The sequence below is a fragment of the Paramisgurnus dabryanus genome, chromosome 4, assembly GCF_030506205.2.
Source record: "Paramisgurnus dabryanus chromosome 4, PD_genome_1.1, whole genome shotgun sequence".
NCBI classification, from domain to species: domain Eukaryota; kingdom Metazoa; phylum Chordata; class Actinopteri; order Cypriniformes; family Cobitidae; genus Paramisgurnus; species Paramisgurnus dabryanus.
In genome coordinates this window covers 47,398,858-47,417,351 of record NC_133340.1, presented here as the reverse complement: position 1 = coordinate 47,417,351, position 18,494 = coordinate 47,398,858, and the positions used below count along the sequence as shown (strand labels likewise).

The 18,494-nt window shown below is 35.4% G+C and overlaps 1 protein-coding gene across 4 annotated transcripts in view; it reads right to left on the bottom strand.

The window, feature by feature from the left end:
• Positions 1-18,494, bottom strand: part of chst10 (carbohydrate sulfotransferase 10) — a 149,112-nt gene that overhangs the window by 89,840 nt on the left and 40,778 nt on the right. The gene's annotated exons all lie outside the window — the stretch shown is intronic.

Here is an 18,494-nt window from a genome sequence, read left to right as displayed (position 1 = left end):
AACTCCGCAGGGACGTGCAGAGACAATTGGAGGGGCAGGTGCTCAAAAAATAAAAAGGGCACTTTGCTCGCTGACACGCAAGCACACAACTAAAACAAATAATAAAGTAATACAGAATAGAAAGATGATTTTAAGTCTAACGTTTTCCTTTATTTTCCTTGCAAATAGAGTGAGAGAGAAAAATCTATATAGACTGAGTTTTATATCTATATATTTATGCATTTGGCAGCCACTTTTATCCAAAACGACTTACAGTGCATTTCATTTTGTGTTTGTGTGTGTCAACAGTATATGCAGTTTTGAAATTATATGATATTATTGCATTGTGACATTAAGATATTATTACGTTTACAGTCTTGTGTTTTTTTTGTCATATTTAAAATATAATTCTATTCTATTCTAATCCTGTTCGAAATTTGTATACAAAGAGAGTAGCCTATAGTTTTGAATCGTGTTGTGTTTTTGCACACTTTGATGCCTTGATGACACGGCAATAAAATAATGGCATTCATCTCTCCTTTCATTCATTTTATGAAGCCTCTAGTACTTTCTTTATTTTCAGGTAAACTAAAACTGGTTGCAAAGCTGGAGAGTTTTTGACTGAGTTAATAATTTAGCACGAGTATGGCTATATTACCCAACATCAGCTCACATTGTCTTTTATCAAAGGCGAGTCCAGGAATCGTAAATTCAATGTGATACAAAAAATAAGAGTTTTTTTACCGTATTCATCGGATCTTGCTCTTCCAACAAACTCCGCGTGACAGGTGGATGACATTAGAACAGCGCGAGAGCGATTTGAAATCAAACTCCTCCGTATGATTTCCCGAATATTTCTCGCGGTACTTTGATGTCATGTGCGTTTCGGTTCTTGCATTGCTGCGTGAAGTTGAGCACACCTAAAAACTCGAGACAGCTACCTGTATGAACTCCCGGCAGAGAACGTCCCTGCCTTTGCCTCATCCATTGTTTTTATATGGAAGAATTTTTAATTTCAGCGTGAGAAATGCAAGGTGTGGCGTCACTGGCGTGTAAACTGGCTGAAGTGCGTGTGTCTCCCGCCGAATGCGTGAGACTTGAGAGCCCTGTTTGCATCTAACGTTGTAGAGATGTTAATACACACAGAGAGCAATAAACAAAAGCTGTGCATGCTCTCCTCACGTTGTTCTTGTAAAATAATAATAATAATAATATAACAAGCATATCGCTTCGGTTCAATGCCGGCTCGAGGGGGATCCTCCCTGTCCTGCGCACCGTGTCGTGCACGTGTGGGCGCTGCCAGCGCTGTGAGCTAGCTAGTGATGATCGTCCCTGATTGTCCAATGAAAGGTCAATACGTCATCATGTGACTAATTTTATTTGCGTCTAAATTATTTTTTATTAATTTTACTAATAGTTAGATTGGGCAGGCCTTCACAAAAGGGCATTTAATTACAAAAAAATGCCTTGACAAAAAGGGCACTTTGGTCATCCAGGTGTAAAGGGGCAGGTGCTTGGGCACCCGCCGCCCCCCCCCTCTGCACGTGCCTGGAACTCCGTGAATCTTTTCATAACCTGCTCTATAGTTTCACGCGTATTAAAGATCCGGCGGTGCTTGACAAAGCGCCGGGTGTGTGTTCATATTTGCCGTTTTAAATTAACCTTAATAAAATGTAATACTGTCCACTATGGCAAAATAGGAGTTTATTTTAGAATTAGGGGAATCTTTAACCAAGGCTCTGATTAAGACATATGTATACGTGCACCGATGGTGACAGAGAAACTTATAGCTGACGTTAATAAACTTTTTAAATGTTTTTAAGACGTCTACAACTCATTTTAGGGGTTTATTTTTAATTAAACGCTTCTTAAAACATGTGTGAATATGTGTATATTATACAAAGATTATTATATTGTCTGCTCTGACAAAAATAAATTATTATTTTAGATTTTAGGACAAATGACTGTGTCTATCTTATAAATACAACTTGATATATACGTTTGTTTTGTCAAGAGACTTTTTTAAAGTCACGCAAGAATAAAATCTTTTAGTTGTAATTGGTTAACATTAAAGGTACTATTATCTATTTAACTATAAGCTATATTTTTCTGATCAGATATTTTTCTGTTTCTGATGATGGTCTTATAACAGTATGTGTGTGGGATGATGATGGCTGTTCACAGCAGGTGGCGGGTTGTAAACTAGGGTCTTTTTAAAACTGTAGTGGTAAAAATGTAATAGCACACTGACAAAAATAAATCATTTGGTTGTAACAAATTATTTAATGAAATATTCAGTATGTATATAGCGATGAACGGTGTCAAAATCACCGGGGTCCCAACAATACTATAGTCTTTAGACTAAAGGGTATTTATTTTAATATAAATAAAATCTTAATCTTTTCGTGCACAATATTCTGATCACGCCATTAGATTGTGTTCCAGCGTTTACAATAGAGAACATACGCGGATGCGTGTTCATATACACCGTTAAGAAACTTTAAAACGATTAAAAAATTCATATCTTCTGGGTTTTGTTTTAAATTAATGACATCTTAAAACCAACTGGGAATATGTGTTTATTACACAATAAAATGTAATTATGGTCGCGCTGACAAAATAAGGGTTTAATTTTAGATTTAGGGAATTCTTTAATCAAGCCCCTGATTAAAACACATGAATGCGTGAACCACAGTTGCCAGAGAACGTACGCTGAGGTGCTCTTACGGCGTTAAGAACCTTTTTATTGTTTAAGACATTTTGACCCCATTTCCTGGTTTTGTGTCCGCTGTGGATCCCAACCTCTATGTGTTTATTATACAACAAATGCAATTCTGTCAGCATTTCTAGTTTAGAACGCCTCTGATTTAAACATGCGGGTTTTAAAATGAAACGGCCATGTGACTTTTATGACAAAAGCTATTCGATCTTAATTTTTTGTTTTAACATCCAAAAGTTTTTTATACACATTCCATAATTAAAAATCTAGGTGTGTATGAGTAAGTTTATATCTAATGTCACACGAGCAGCACCAAATCGCTTGTGTCTCTGTGTGTGCATCCAGGCTGTTTATTTGGGGGCGTGTTTATGAGCCTGTGTCTTTGCAAGGTGTGTGCGTGTGTGTGTGTGTGTGTGTGTGTGTGTGTGTGTGTGTGTGTGTGTTTGCATGGGGGGTCTATGATGTCTCTGATTGTTACTAAAGTTTTTGATATTAAGTCTGTGTCCTCATTGACAATAAGTAAGGGTTTTTAGATGTAGGTTTCATTACACAGATACTGATTAAATCATGTTATCCATTATTTGCGATTTAAAGAAACTTAAAAGGTTTAAGACATTTTATCTCACATTGTGGTGTTGTTTTTTAATTAATGTAACCTTAAACCCCTCTGTTATACATTTAGGGAACAATAAAATGTTAGCAAATATTATTTATCAAAGTTGACGATGTTATAAGACAGGATGTCACTAACGTGACAACAAACATTTATTTAAAGACAAAACATTTTAACAAAATTGCCATGGCTTACAGAGACACACTAGACTTAATAATAAAAATAAAAATATACTATTCGAACATCCTAACCTGATATTAGGTTAGATTAGGTTTAAGGTCAATCAGCGTCTATAGCTTTACAACTTACAGCACAAAACCCCCCCCAATGACAGGATTTTTATGAAGTGGAGCAGACCCTTGGTATGCCTGTGGGGTTAGGTTCAACTAAGGTCAACATCTATCAGTGCATAATAAGCAAACATGAAATTATATTTTACCTATGGTTTGTTAATGATGTTGCTAGGTTAGCGTATTTTTCTGAAACAAACTTTTCTTTTCAAACTTAGTTAGGATACACATGTTTGTTGCCTCAAACACCTGATCATAGTTTTTCTTCGTTAGTGTCAACTAATGTCTGATATTTTGTAAATTCATCAGATGTTTCTTACTTTTGTATTTCTTAAACAAACTTTTCTTTTCAATCTTAGACAGTCTTCATACATTTGTCTTTCGATAAGTTGTTCATAGTTTTTCTTCGTTAGTGTCAACTAATGTCTGAGATTTTGTAAATTCATCAGATGTTTCTTACTTGTGTATTTTCTTAAACAAACTTTTCTTTTCAATCTTAGACAGTCATCATACTTTTGTCTTTCGATAAGTTGTTCATAGTTTTTCTTCGCTAGTGTCAACTCATGTCTGAGACTTGTAAATTTCATCAGATGTTCTTACATGTGTATTTTCTAAAACAAACTTATGCTTTTCAAACTTAGGTAGTCATCATACTTTTGTCTTTCGATAAGTTGTTCATAGTTTTTTATGTGGTAGTGTCAACTTATGTCTGAGATTTTGTAAATTCATCAGATGTTTCTTACGTGTATATTTTCTTAAACAAACATTTTTTTGTTTTTAAAACATAGTTAGGATACACACTTTTTGTCGCCTCAAACACTTGATCAAAGTTTTTTCTTCGTTAGTGTCAACTAATGTCTGAGATTTTGTAAATGCATCAGATGTTTCTTACTTGTGTATATTCTTAAACAAAGTTTTCTTTTCAATCTTAGACAGTCTTCATACGTATGTCTTTCGATAAGTTGTTCATAGTTTTTCTTCGATAGTGTCAACTCATGTCTGAGATTTGTAAATTTCATCATATGTTCTTACATGTGTATTTTCTGAAACAAATTTATGCTTTTCAAACTTAGGTAGTCATCATACTTTTGTCTCTACATACATTGTTCAAAGTTTCTTGTAGCTAGTGTCAACTGATGTCTGAGATTTTGTAAATTCAACAGATGGTCTTACGTGTGTATTTCTTAAACAAACATGTTGCTGTTCAAACTTAGGCAGAGTTCATACGTTTGTCTTTTCATAAGTTGTTCATAGTTTTTATTTGTTAGTGTCAACTAATGACAGAGATTTTGTAAACTCATCAGATTCAAACAAAACTCATTCATTTCTGTAGTTTATGTAACACCTTGTCAAACTCTTAAAGGTAGTACTAACTGTTTAAAACAACAATGCAAAGTATTTTAGATTTACTTGATAAATCTTTTACACCAAAACAAACTAGGATAGCAATATGTCTGAATCTGTAACAGGTGATACCACCAATAGCGTGGTGTACATAACAAAGTCTGCAAAATAATAAAGATTGATTAGGTTTTTATTTAGTAAACCTTTTAACATAAAGTGTAGAGTCTTTTGTATGTAACAACAAAGATGCGATGAAACAACGCAAAACAAGAGAGGATGCGTTTGTTAAAACACATATAAATTAAGAAGCATACATCTACAAATGGGGCAATGTTTGAAATAGTTTGCCAGTATAGCCTCTAAATTCGGGACCAATAGATTAAAGACATTGCCCCATTTGTAGATGTATGCTTCTTAATTTATATGTGTTTTAACAAACGCATCCTCTCTTGTTTTGCGTTGTTTCATCGCATCTTTGTTGTTACATACAAAAGACTCTACACTTTATGTTAAAAGGTTTACTAAATAAAAACCTAATCAATCTTTATTATTTTGCAGACTTTGTTATGTACACCACGCTATTGGTGGTATCACCTGTTACAGATTCAGACATATTGCTATCCTAGTTTGTTTTGGTGTAAAAGATTTATCAAGTAAATCTTTAAATACTTTGCATTGTTGTTTTAAACAGTTAGTACTACCTTTAAGAGTTTGACAAGGTGTTACATAAACTACAGAAATGAATGAGTTTTGTTTGAATCTGATGAGTTTACAAAATCTCTGTCATTAGTTGACACTAACAAATAAAAACTATGAACAACTTATGAAAAGACAAACGTATGAACTCTGCCTAAGTTTGAACAGCAACATGTTTGTTTAAGAAATACACACGTAAGACCATCTGTTGAATTTACAAAATCTCAGACATCAGTTGACACTAGCTACAAGAAACTTTGAACAATGTATGTAGAGACAAAAGTATGATGACTACCTAAGTTTGAAAAGCATAAATTTGTTTCAGAAAATACACATGTAAGAACATATGATGAAATTTACAAATCTCAGACATGAGTTGACACTATCGAAGAAAAACTATGAACAACTTATCGAAAGACATACGTATGAAGACTGTCTAAGATTGAAAAGAAAACTTTGTTTAAGAATATACACAAGTAAGAAACATCTGATGCATTTACAAAATCTCAGACATTAGTTGACACTAACGAAGAAAAAACTTTGATCAAGTGTTTGAGGCGACAAAAAGTGTGTATCCTAACTATGTTTTAAAAACAAAAAAATGTTTGTTTAAGAAAATATACACGTAAGAAACATCTGATGAATTTACAAAATCTCAGACATAAGTTGACACTACCACATAAAAAACTATGAACAACTTATCGAAAGACAAAAGTATGATGACTACCTAAGTTTGAAAAGCATAAGTTTGTTTTAGAAAATACACATGTAAGAACATCTGATGAAATTTACAAGTCTCAGACATGAGTTGACACTAGCGAAGAAAAACTATGAACAACTTATCGAAAGACAAAAGTATGATGACTGTCTAAGATTGAAAAGAAAAGTTTGTTTAAGAAAATACACAAGTAAGAAACATCTGATGAATTTACAAAATCTCAGACATTAGTTGACACTAACGAAGAAAAACTATGAACAACTTATCGAAAGACAAATGTATGAAGACTGTCTAAGATTGAAAAGAAAAGTTTGTTTAAGAAATACAAAAGTAAGAAACATCTGATGAATTTACAAAATCTCAGACATTAGTTGACACTAACGAAGAAAAACTATGATCAGGTGTTTGAGGCAACAAACATGTGTATCCTAACTAAGTTTGAAAAGAAAAGTTTGTTTCAGAAAAATACGCTAACCTAGCAACATCATTAACAAACCATAGGTAAAATATAATTTCATGTTTGCTTATTATGCACTGATAGATGTTGACCTTAGTTGAACCTAACCCCACAGGCATACCAAGGGTCTGCTCCACTTCATAAAAATCCTGTCATTGGGGGGGGTTTTGTGCTGTAAGTTGTAAAGCTATAGACGCTGATTGACCTTAAACCTAATCTAACCTAATATCAGGTTAGGATGTTCGAATAGTATATTTTTATTTTTATTATTAAGTCTAGTGTGTGTCTGTAAGCCATGGCAATTTTGTTAAAATGTTTTGTCTTTAAATAAATGTTTGTTGTCACGTTAGTGACATCCTGTCTTATAACATCGTCAACTTTGATAAATAATATTTGCTAACATTTTATTGTTCCCTAAATGTATAACAGAGGGGTTTAAGGTTACATTAATTAAAAAACAACACCACAATGTGAGATAAAATGTCTTAAACCTTTTAAGTTTCTTTAAATCGCAAATAATGGATAACATGATTTAATCAGTATCTGTGTAATGAAACCTACATCTAAAAACCCTTACTTATTGTCAATGAGGACACAGACTTAATATCAAAAACTTTAGTAACAATCAGAGACATCATAGACCCCCCATGCAAACACACACACACACACACACACACACACACACACACACACACACACACACACACACACACACGCACACACCTTGCAAAGACACAGGCTCATAAACACGCCCCCAAATAAACAGCCTGGATGCACACACAGAGACACAAGCGATTTGGTGCTGCTCGTGTGACATTAGATATAAACTTACTCATACACACCTAGATTTTTAATTATGGAATGTGTATAAAAAACTTTTGGATGTTAAAACAAAAAATTAAGATCGAATAGCTTTTGTCATAAAAGTCACATGGCCGTTTCATTTTAAAACCCGCATGTTTAAATCAGAGGCGTTCTAAACTAGAAATGCTGACAGAATTGCATTTGTTGTATAATAAACACATAGAGGTTGGGATCCACAGCGGACACAAAACCAGGAAATGGGGTCAAAATGTCTTAAACAATAAAAAGGTTCTTAACGCCGTAAGAGCACCTCAGCGTACGTTCTCTGGCAACTGTGGTTCACGCATTCATGTGTTTTAATCAGGGGCTTGATTAAAGAATTCCCTAAATCTAAAATTAAACCCTTATTTTGTCAGCGCGACCATAATTACATTTTATTGTGTAATAAACACATATTCCCAGTTGGTTTTAAGATGTCATTAATTTAAAACAAAACCCAGAAGATATGAATTTTTTAATCGTTTTAAAGTTTCTTAACGGTGTATATGAACACGCATCCGCGTATGTTCTCTATTGTAAACGCTGGAACACAATCTAATGGCGTGATCAGAATATTGTGCACGAAAAGATTAAGATTTTATTTATATTAAAATAAATACCCTTTAGTCTAAAGACTATAGTATTGTTGGGACCCCGGTGATTTTGACACCGTTCATCGCTATATACATACTGAATATTTCATTAAATAATTTGTTACAACCAAATGATTTATTTTTGTCAGTGTGCTATTACATTTTTACCACTACAGTTTTAAAAAGACCCTAGTTTACAACCCGCCACCTGCTGTGAACAGCCATCATCATCCCACACACATACTGTTATAAGACCATCATCAGAAACAGAAAAATATCTGATCAGAAAAATATAGCTTATAGTTAAATAGATAATAGTACCTTTAATGTTAACCAATTACAACTAAAAGATTTTATTCTTGCGTGACTTTAAAAAAGTCTCTTGACAAAACAAACGTATATATCAAGTTGTATTTATAAGATAGACACAGTCATTTGTCCTAAAATCTAAAATAATAATTTATTTTTGTCAGAGCAGACAATATAATAATCTTTGTATAATATACACATATTCACACATGTTTTAAGAAGCGTTTAATTAAAAATAAACCCCTAAAATGAGTTGTAGACGTCTTAAAAACATTTAAAAAGTTTATTAACGTCAGCTATAAGTTTCTCTGTCACCATCGGTGCACGTATACATATGTCTTAATCAGAGCCTTGGTTAAAGATTCCCCTAATTCTAAAATAAACTCCTATTTTGCCATAGTGGACAGTATTACATTTTATTAAGGTTAATTTAAAACGGCAAATATGAACACACACCCGGCGCTTTGTCAAGCACCGCCGGATCTTTAATACGCGTGAAACTATAGAGCAGGTTATGAAAAGATTCACGGAGTTCCTGAAACCGTTTAAAATTTTATTTAGTTTAGACTATCGTCTAAATATTGTAGTATTGATGGCGCCGAAGGATATGGCTCAGGTCATTGCTTAAACTATACACGTATACGGAATATTTAATTAAATAACTTGTGATGTTACAAACAAAAGTTTTAATCGTAGCATTGTTCATGATTTGTCTAAATCTAAAAATAAACATTTACTTTTTTGATACCGTAATGGGTAATTATTTTACCAACGTTGAGTTTTAGAAATCTTTAGTCGCTTTACAACACGAACCCCTGTGAAAGAATGCAGGGCTTGTGAATAAGGATGGAGGAAGTGTGATATCTGACATCAAATGCCAAAACACAATCTGTCACACGAGCCGTCATTAAACATAACAGAATACGCTTGACATAAAACACACACAGTCAATTGATCTAAAATCTAAAATAATAATTTATTTTTGTCAGAGCAGACAATATAAGACTCATTGTATAATATACACATTTTCACACCTGTTTTAAGAAGCCTTTAATTAAAAATAAACCCTAAAATGCGGTGAAAACGTCTTAAACAAGCTCTGTGTACAAATCAAACTAGGTATCCAGTATCCGAAATGTTTTAAATCCAATTTGCCACAAAATGTTTAAAATGTCCCCAGACAAATCCAAAAAGTCTCTGATTTTAATCTTTTTTAAAGATACGTCCAAAGCGTTGTGGTCTGTATCCTAACCTGTAAACAGATAAAAACAAGTTATTAGGACAAATATCTAAATAAAACAATTTTCTTATGCAAGATAAACGTACCGTGGAGATCCGCTATATATTTTGCAATAGTACACACAACGTTCGCTTTGCCGCTGATATCCAAACCTTTAAAACAGATAACACATGTTATTAGAAAATATTAAACCAAACCAGTTTGTTTAAATCTATTGTAACAGGATTAAATAAAAACACACCGGACAACACGAGCCAGTCGGCGTCTCTTTTGTTCCAAGATTTCCGTGTTACGCTGCGGAGGTTCTAGTCTCGGTCTGACTTTTTTTTGTTCAGGCCACTCTTCTCCGCGATTTACCAGGAATAGTTAATACCAGTTTAGACAATTTCGCTGCAATACCAGAGATCGAATTTTTTAGTTTTTAAATAAATCAGACAAAATACTGGAACGAACACAGCGAAACACATACATACCAATAGACTTGAGTATAACATCTCTGCTCCATCCAAACTGATCCCGGAGTTCTCCTGTCGCTCCCCAATAAAGGTTCGGTCATAAACTTTCAAAGATTACATCACACGACCCCCACACAAGCACACACTGACATAATAGTAGCATCAGAAACTTTGTGTCTGATAAGAAAATAGACTAGTTCGATAGAAAACATCGGCTTTAAGCGTAGCCAGGTACATCTAATATATATATATATATATATATATGATTAGTGATTGCCTTTAAATAAACTTATGCTGTTGCAAAACTTTAGATTCAACAACACACCCGCGGTGTGACAGTCAGTATTGAGAAGCGCACGGGGCGAGCAAAGGAGGGAGGATGGTTGAGATCTGACATCAAATGTCAATAAACAGCAAATGTCGAAACACGAGCCGTCATTAAACATGACACCATACGCGTGACATAAAACACACTCAGGAAAAACAATCACTCTAAATGACCGGCAATAAAACCATTAAATACTTTCTGTCTAAAGTTGACAACTTGTACAGATTTTGATTGATGGTCCCGCCCCCCTGTCAAAGGGTCATAAAAACGACCTGTCAGATAGCAACTGTCACCGGGTGGGGGAGGGGGTCATAAAAGTTTGACGAATGCTGCCCCGTTACAACTACTATCAGAACATAGAAATGTATACAGGCTTGTAACAACATGAGTAAATAATGACAGAATTTAAATTTTTGGGTGAACTATCCCTTTAAGTCTGTGTCATTAATGTTAATCAAACAACCTGAGACAAAGAGAAAATCACTTCTGTTGCTGTAAAAAAAAAAAATAGATTTAATGTATGCATAAAAACAGTGTTATGATTCATTTGATTCGATTTCTGTACCTAATGCTAATTTGAGACCTTGATGAATTTTTCCCACCCCTTTATTTGATGATCCGACAAATGATCCGATCCATGCCTCAAAAACCATAATGTGATCCGAACCATGAATTTTGTGATCCGTCACACCACTATTTGTTATATTAGGTTGCATTAAATTAAATCCTTGTAGTTCTTGGGAATTTGGTTACCATAATATATTTTGTCCAGTGATTTGTCAATGTAGCTGAAATAATGAAAGACAGATTTGTTAGAACCTACGGTTCAAGTTTACCTCCAGAAGGATTGAGAGTTCACAGGTTTGATGATTAACGTGTTCTTTCTGTTAACTCCCAACGTGTTTCGGGTGAACGTGCAACATGAGAGGTATTAATAACGTTTCATAAACATTGTGGAGTGACGTTCAGATTACGTTATTAAAATGCAAGCTCAAATCGCGGCAGTGGCAGCTAGTAGTGGCACTTCCGGCAGCAGTAGTGGCACTTCCGGCATCTGACTCATTTTGAGGCATCTAGTAGTGGCAGTTGAGGCATCTGACTTATCTTGTTTGTGGCACCCCCGGCATCTTAAGGCAGCTAATCGTGTCACTTCTGGCATCAGACTCATTTTGAGGCAGCTAGTGGTGGCACCGTGGCTTTTTGAGGCAGCTGACAGTTTTAGTGTCATTTAGGGGTGGCACTTCAGCGTCGTATATTTGTACCAGCTGTTTTACACGGTATTTGTGCTGTCATAATGTTTGCATGCTGGGTGTCAGTCGGGCATTTCGAGATGCCTCGGGAACTAGGTGCCACCACTCTTGGCACTATGGCATTCGCGGCCGTTCATTTAATTCACGCGAGGTGTGTGTGTTGTCATGAATGTGCGTGCACGCTGGCTGACAGTCGTTTGTAGGTGCGGGCATTTCGAGATGCCACGGTTACTCTTGAGATGCCACCACTCTGCCCCCCGGAATAGAAATAATAGAATTCTAGTTTTCTCACTTTGTTCATCTTATTATTTTAGCGGGCAGACTGAGAAACACGTGGATAAAATATTTCAAATTTATTTAAACAGTATTTTAAAACCAGGAAGCCTCCCTCTTTTACTAATCTTACAGTATTGCAATTCTCTTGTCTACCGGTAGATGCCCCCAAGCACAAACAAGAAACGCCGGGGCCAAGAATATGTAAAGTTCTGATATAAGGTGTTATGTTTAAACTGTTTTTCTCAAATAAAAAAATACCATACTGCTATTACTTTTCTTTGACCACACAGGGTGGAGATTCACATGTACCCCAGGCCCCGCAGTGCAGCAGTGTACATTTTTTAGTTGTACATAGATTTTAGTGTGACTTTTTTTGTTATTGTGTTGTGAATGTAAAACTTTTTTTTAAAATAAGTAAAAGAAAAACGTCACAATTTGTTTATCAGACCAAACAACCAAACCAAGATATGTTTCATATCCACAATTGATATGTTGCAAAAACAGCATTATGTGTACTAATGATTGGTAGTTGTGTCACTTTATGTACTGTAAGTGAAACATTCTCATTCTCCTCAGCACCACAATGTGCAGGTTTGTGTCATATGAATTAACAGTATATAAAATATTAAAATAATGTAACAAAACTATAATTTTACCGGCACAGAATCATATAACCATTAGTTATTACAGTGACATTCCTGTTATTTTCGAATTTCTTGTTACCTATAGGCTACTCTTGGTTGTGCACTGTTTTCCTCGTTCATACTGTTTATTGAGCAACTGTACAATTTATAAAATGTTCTATTTTGTGATTGTTGGTATGTATTTTACTGCATATAGCGTATACATATTTTATTGTCTTGATTTAATTTATTGTAAAGTAATCTATTGTTTCTCATGCCGTTTTTCTTGGGCACAAAATGAACAAAATAGAATTTCCATTGTAACAAAAATTATGAATTAAAATGACTAAAATTATGTGTAAAAACTAAATTCAAATATGGGTTAAACCAAAACTGAAAATTATTTCATCATTTATCCACCTTCATGTCTTTTCAAATCTGTATTACATAGTTTAATCTGCAGAACAAAAAAAAAGATATTTTTTAAAAAATTAAAAAACCAACAACTCGCAGAGGGCACAATAAGTAAAAGCGATAGGCGGTGTTTCTCGTTTGTGCTTGGGGGCACCTACCGGTAGACAAGGGAATTGCAATACTGTAATATTAGCAAGAGAGGGGGGCTTCCTGGTTGTAAAATACTGTTTAAATAAATTATCAATATTTTAGCCACGTGTTTCTCAGTCTGCCCGCTAAAATAATAAGATGAACAAAGTGAGACAACTAGAATTCTATTATTTATATTCCGGGGGGGGGGGGGGCAGAGTGGTGGCATCTCGAAATGCCCGCACCTACAAACGACTGTCAGCCAGTGTGCGCGCACATTCATGACAACACACCCAGTAAACACATAACGTCCCCCTAACGTTCCCTTATGGTTCCCATTTGGTTATTTTTTTGGGAACCAAATAAGAACGTTCTGGGAACGTTCCCTGTAGGTTATATTTATAATAACCTAGAGAGAACATTCCCAGAACGTTCCCTGCAGGTTATTTTTGTGTCTAATTTTATAACCTTGAGAGAACGTTCCCAGAACGTTCCCTGTAGGTTATTTTTGTGTTTAATTTTATAACCTAGAGAGAACGTTCCCAGAAGGTTCCCTGTAGGTTTTTTAAGATATAACGAATACACTTTAATAATGGATGGTAAAGCCCCTATGGCAGCGCAGTGAATGCCCACTGCTCCGTGTGTGTTCACTACTGCTGCTTTTCATCCGAATTTTTTGAGGAAATTAAGTGAAAACATCTTTAAATCCATGTATTCCTTTATTAGTGCGCAAGTCTGATGTGCGCGCTCCACTGCTGCAGCACGCGCTTCTCTGCTACGCTCCTCCAGAACGCGCTTGCCAACTCACGTCACTCACGGTCGTTTAATTTTACCTCAGAGACAAACATTATTTTACCGATTTCTTTACTTTCTTTCCTCATTTATTAACTTCTATATCAGAGAACAAATATATATTTTAGATGTTTTCGAAGTATATATGAAGACAATATGGGTGTTAGAAGCTTTTGTTTGATGTAAAAACAAGATATATAAAGTTAGCTAGGCGGCTAACTGCTCTGGTAAGATTCATTAAACTGACTGAAATGTTTTATTTGTCTTTTTTTACCTCAAAGACTACATTATTTAGCAAATAATTTTACGTCTTTCTTTATTTTGTAACGTTAACTTAAATATGTGTTAACAAAACTATATTTTAACGATTTCCGGTCGATTTGACACGGCTTATGAAGAGAATATGATGTTAGGGAAAAGCTTTTAATATTGTATCTAAAAGCGGATTGGCGATAACTGCATGGTAAGATAAGTGTATATTTATCTGTCAATAAATATCTGTTTTATGTTCTCTATATCTTGAAGTCATTATTTATATATTGTACAATACGGGTGTGCATTGGCACTGCCCTCACAATTCAATTCAATTACGATTCACCAGGTAACGATTCAATTCAATTCGGTTCTACGATGCATTGCGATGCATCAGAATTCTACTGTACACAACAAGGAAAAATTTTTATAAGTCAAGTAGTAAACTCAAGTGCAACTATTCTCAACAAAAACGAAAGCTGACCAGGGCTCGCAAAATTTTAAAATCCCTGGTAGCCCTTCGGGCAGAAACTCTTTAATTTTTGATAGCCCGAAATGAATATAAGTAGCCAGAATAAAAAAATACACTGTTTAATGTAGAATATTGATAAATCCTGGATTTCCATGTAAGCCAAATATTCCTGCCCATCCCAGCTAACAATTTGGTTCCCAAAACGTTCCCCTATTTTCCAAGGTTTTTGGTTAGCCAGGAATGTTTTCTTTTAGAAAATAAACATTCCCCTAATGTTATTTTTAGGTTATTTTAGCGTTCCCCTAACATTAGAATAATTTTATTGTTATATTACTGAAATATTATATGAATGTATTATAACACAGGTTATTTTTTATAAAAAATACCTCAACACATCACACATTGTATTTAGATAACATGGTATTTTATCAAATATATAAACAACCAGTGACTTTAACTCAATATAGAAGACTTAAAGCAGATATTTATTAAAAAGGAATAAACATAATTCCCTTTATGTTTCCCTAATTTTAGACTCTGAGGTAAAACGAAATGACGAACACACATTCTATTCACTTTAGGTAAACATATCTTACCACTGCTGTTTAGTCACCTATCAGCTTGTAACATCAAACTCTCAATAGCCTAGACGTAAATCACTCAAACATATTTTCCTTCTCACATATTTAAGTTACTAACTGAAGAAAGAAAAAAAATACGATAAAACAATGTAAGTCTATGAGGTAAAAATGAAATGACGTTATTTTATTAAATGACTTGAGTTCGCGCAAGCAGGTGCTCGTGAAGAATCTAGCCGGTAGAAGCGCGTGCAGAGGGTCGCGCGCATATATCAGACGTGCACATTAGAGGATGAGTTTATTTATGCTTTCACTTCATTTCCTGACAGTTTGACTTGGTACGTGAGGATAATGACTGACAAGAGAACACCGAAATACATACACTATAATTACCTAACTAAATCTGAGACAAAGCAAAAACATTAAAATATTATTTCCTCCCCAAGATAGCCCGAAAGGCAGGGTGGAGATACATTTTGGTACCCCGACAGGAATTCACAATAGAAACGAGACGTCGGGCTAGCGATTTTGCGAGCCCTGCCCGAGATGAGAATTTTACACACAGCGTAAGTCTTGTTCCCCATTAACTTCATAGAATCCGAAATGTGCCCATATGTCCACTTTCCATGGAAAAGGGTGCGTTTTTATTTACCCGTCTATCACGGTCATCTCCAGAAAATAAACCGTGACATAATCGATTATGGCATTTGCAGCATCGATTGAATCGTGCATGTGCGCATTGCGATGCATTGCCGAATCGATTATTGTTGACACCCCTATTGTACAATGTTATCTAAATACAATATGCGATGTTGAGGTATTTTTTAAAAAAAAAATAAGCTCCAGTTCATGTTCTCTGAACAATAAACACTGTTTAACACATGATGTTTATTCTGATTATTTGCATTCAGGGATATCACAATGTAGAGGTTGTTAATTATATAGTTATGTACTTTAATTTAGCATTTTTAGTCTGATTATTTGCATATAGGCATATAACAATATAGAGGTTAGGGGAACGTTATCAGAACGTTGTGGGAACGTTAAGCTAACGTTAGGGGAACGTTAGCGCAACGTTAGAGGACTGTTAGCGCAACGTTAGGAGAACGTTCGCACAAGGTTATGAGGACGTTCTCAAAACCAAGAGGGAACGTTCTATTGACGTCAAGAAAACTTTCCTGGGGAACCAGCAGGGAACGTTCTGGGAACCATGAGCTAACGTTCCCAGAACGTTCTGGGAACCAAAAATTGTTAGCTGGGCACACACACACCGCGTGAATTAAAGAACGGCCGCGAATGCCATATAGTGCCAAGAGTGGTGGCACCTAGTTCCCGAGGCATCTCGAAATGCCCAACTGACAGCCAGCACGCAAGCATTATGACAGCACAAAAACGGCGTAAAACAGCTGGTATAAATAAACGACGCTGAAGTGCCACCACTAAATGACACAAAAACTGTCAACTGCCTCAAAAAGTCACGGTGCCACCACTAGGGATGGCTGACGCGAAACAGTCGTTCCGAAGCTTTGCGAGATCCCGATGCGCAGATGTGTCAAAACACTGATCCGAAGCGTGATTCAAAACACCCATGTCACGTGACTATGACCAAACGAAGCCTCAAAGTGTTTCACTATAGCGGATTTTTGGTGATATAATGACATGCGATTTATTAATCGATTTGAGCTTGGCCCTACTTGGCCCTACTGCGTTTTTTGCAAAGTTGTGAAAATACGTATTTATAACGTATATAACCCGACATTTGTCGTATAGAGGGTTTTCACGACGCGTCATCAGAGCGGAGGTCGCCATATTGGAGGCACTCCGCATCACAACAGAGCACAGGCACTGCTGTATATCCCGAACGTCGTCAAGGAAAATGGTTAATTACTGCTGTGTTTGAGGTTGTACCAATAGGACAGATCGAGAAAAACATTTGGAATATTATCATATTTCAAAAGTTATTAAAAACCAGGGAAATGAATGCAAGAAATTATCAGAAGAGGTGCTTCTGGTTGGCAAAGCTCAGGAAAAATAGTATTGTATTAGAAATATGATTGAAGTACATAAAGTATAAAACAAGTATGCTTCTACTTGTTGTGCTTTATTTAAAGAGTATTTAATATCTACTTTTTAAAAGTATACTTTTAGTGTATCCACAAATGTACTTAAACGCAACTAAAATTTGCGCTGCAATGGCTTAATACCAGTGTGTTTAATTGCTTATAACAAGTTTCTATTGTAATAATATTTTTAATAGTAAATGGTAAAAACAATTATTGCTTTTATTGTGTGCCTTTTCTATTTTAAAGCACTTTGGTAGGACACTGGCTATTTTAAATTTGCTATATAAATAAAGCTGACACTGACATAATGGGCTCGGCGTGAATCCAAGAAGAGGGAGCTAACTCGTAGGGATCTGCACCGCCTATAAATTGTAATTTCTCGAAATACAAATCCTTCCCTATATGCCTTTATATATGCCTATATGCATCTTAGACGCGTTTTCTGTTGTTTAGACATCTCTAAATTCACTTAAAGTATCCAAAGCGCACAATACCTCCATTGTACTCCGTTCAGTTCTTTACACCGAGCGCCTCCACAATGGCCGCGCATCCGGGTTACCGCCCAGAACGTGACGTCGGTGAAAACCCTCTATTAAGTACTTGGAAAATAACGTTATCACAACCTTTACACAAAGTGAAAAAAACGTTTTTATAACGTTTTTGTGTTTGCTGGGAAGTTACGTTAATATTTTCTTAATCCCTGCTGAAAAAAAAACAATAAAACCATTACAGAAAATTCTAATCGTTTCCATTAAATTACCAATAGGAACAATTAGCTTTTACCATTAAAACCACTACACAGGTAGCCAGTGCATTCGGGCCAGATCCGGCTGAGTGTCGGCGCACACGGCTGTGTTCTGGCTGCGGCTTACCAGCATTAAGCCAGCACTGGCCCAGCAAAAGTTGCCAGATTCGGCTAGGCTGTGGATATGCGGATTTGGTCCGATTTTGGCTGACAAATGGCATATTTTCCACATATTGGCTTTCACATTTCACGTTTGTTTTAATAAAAATATATTAATTTAACAATTGATATCCATATAATTGTTTCTATTTAATGT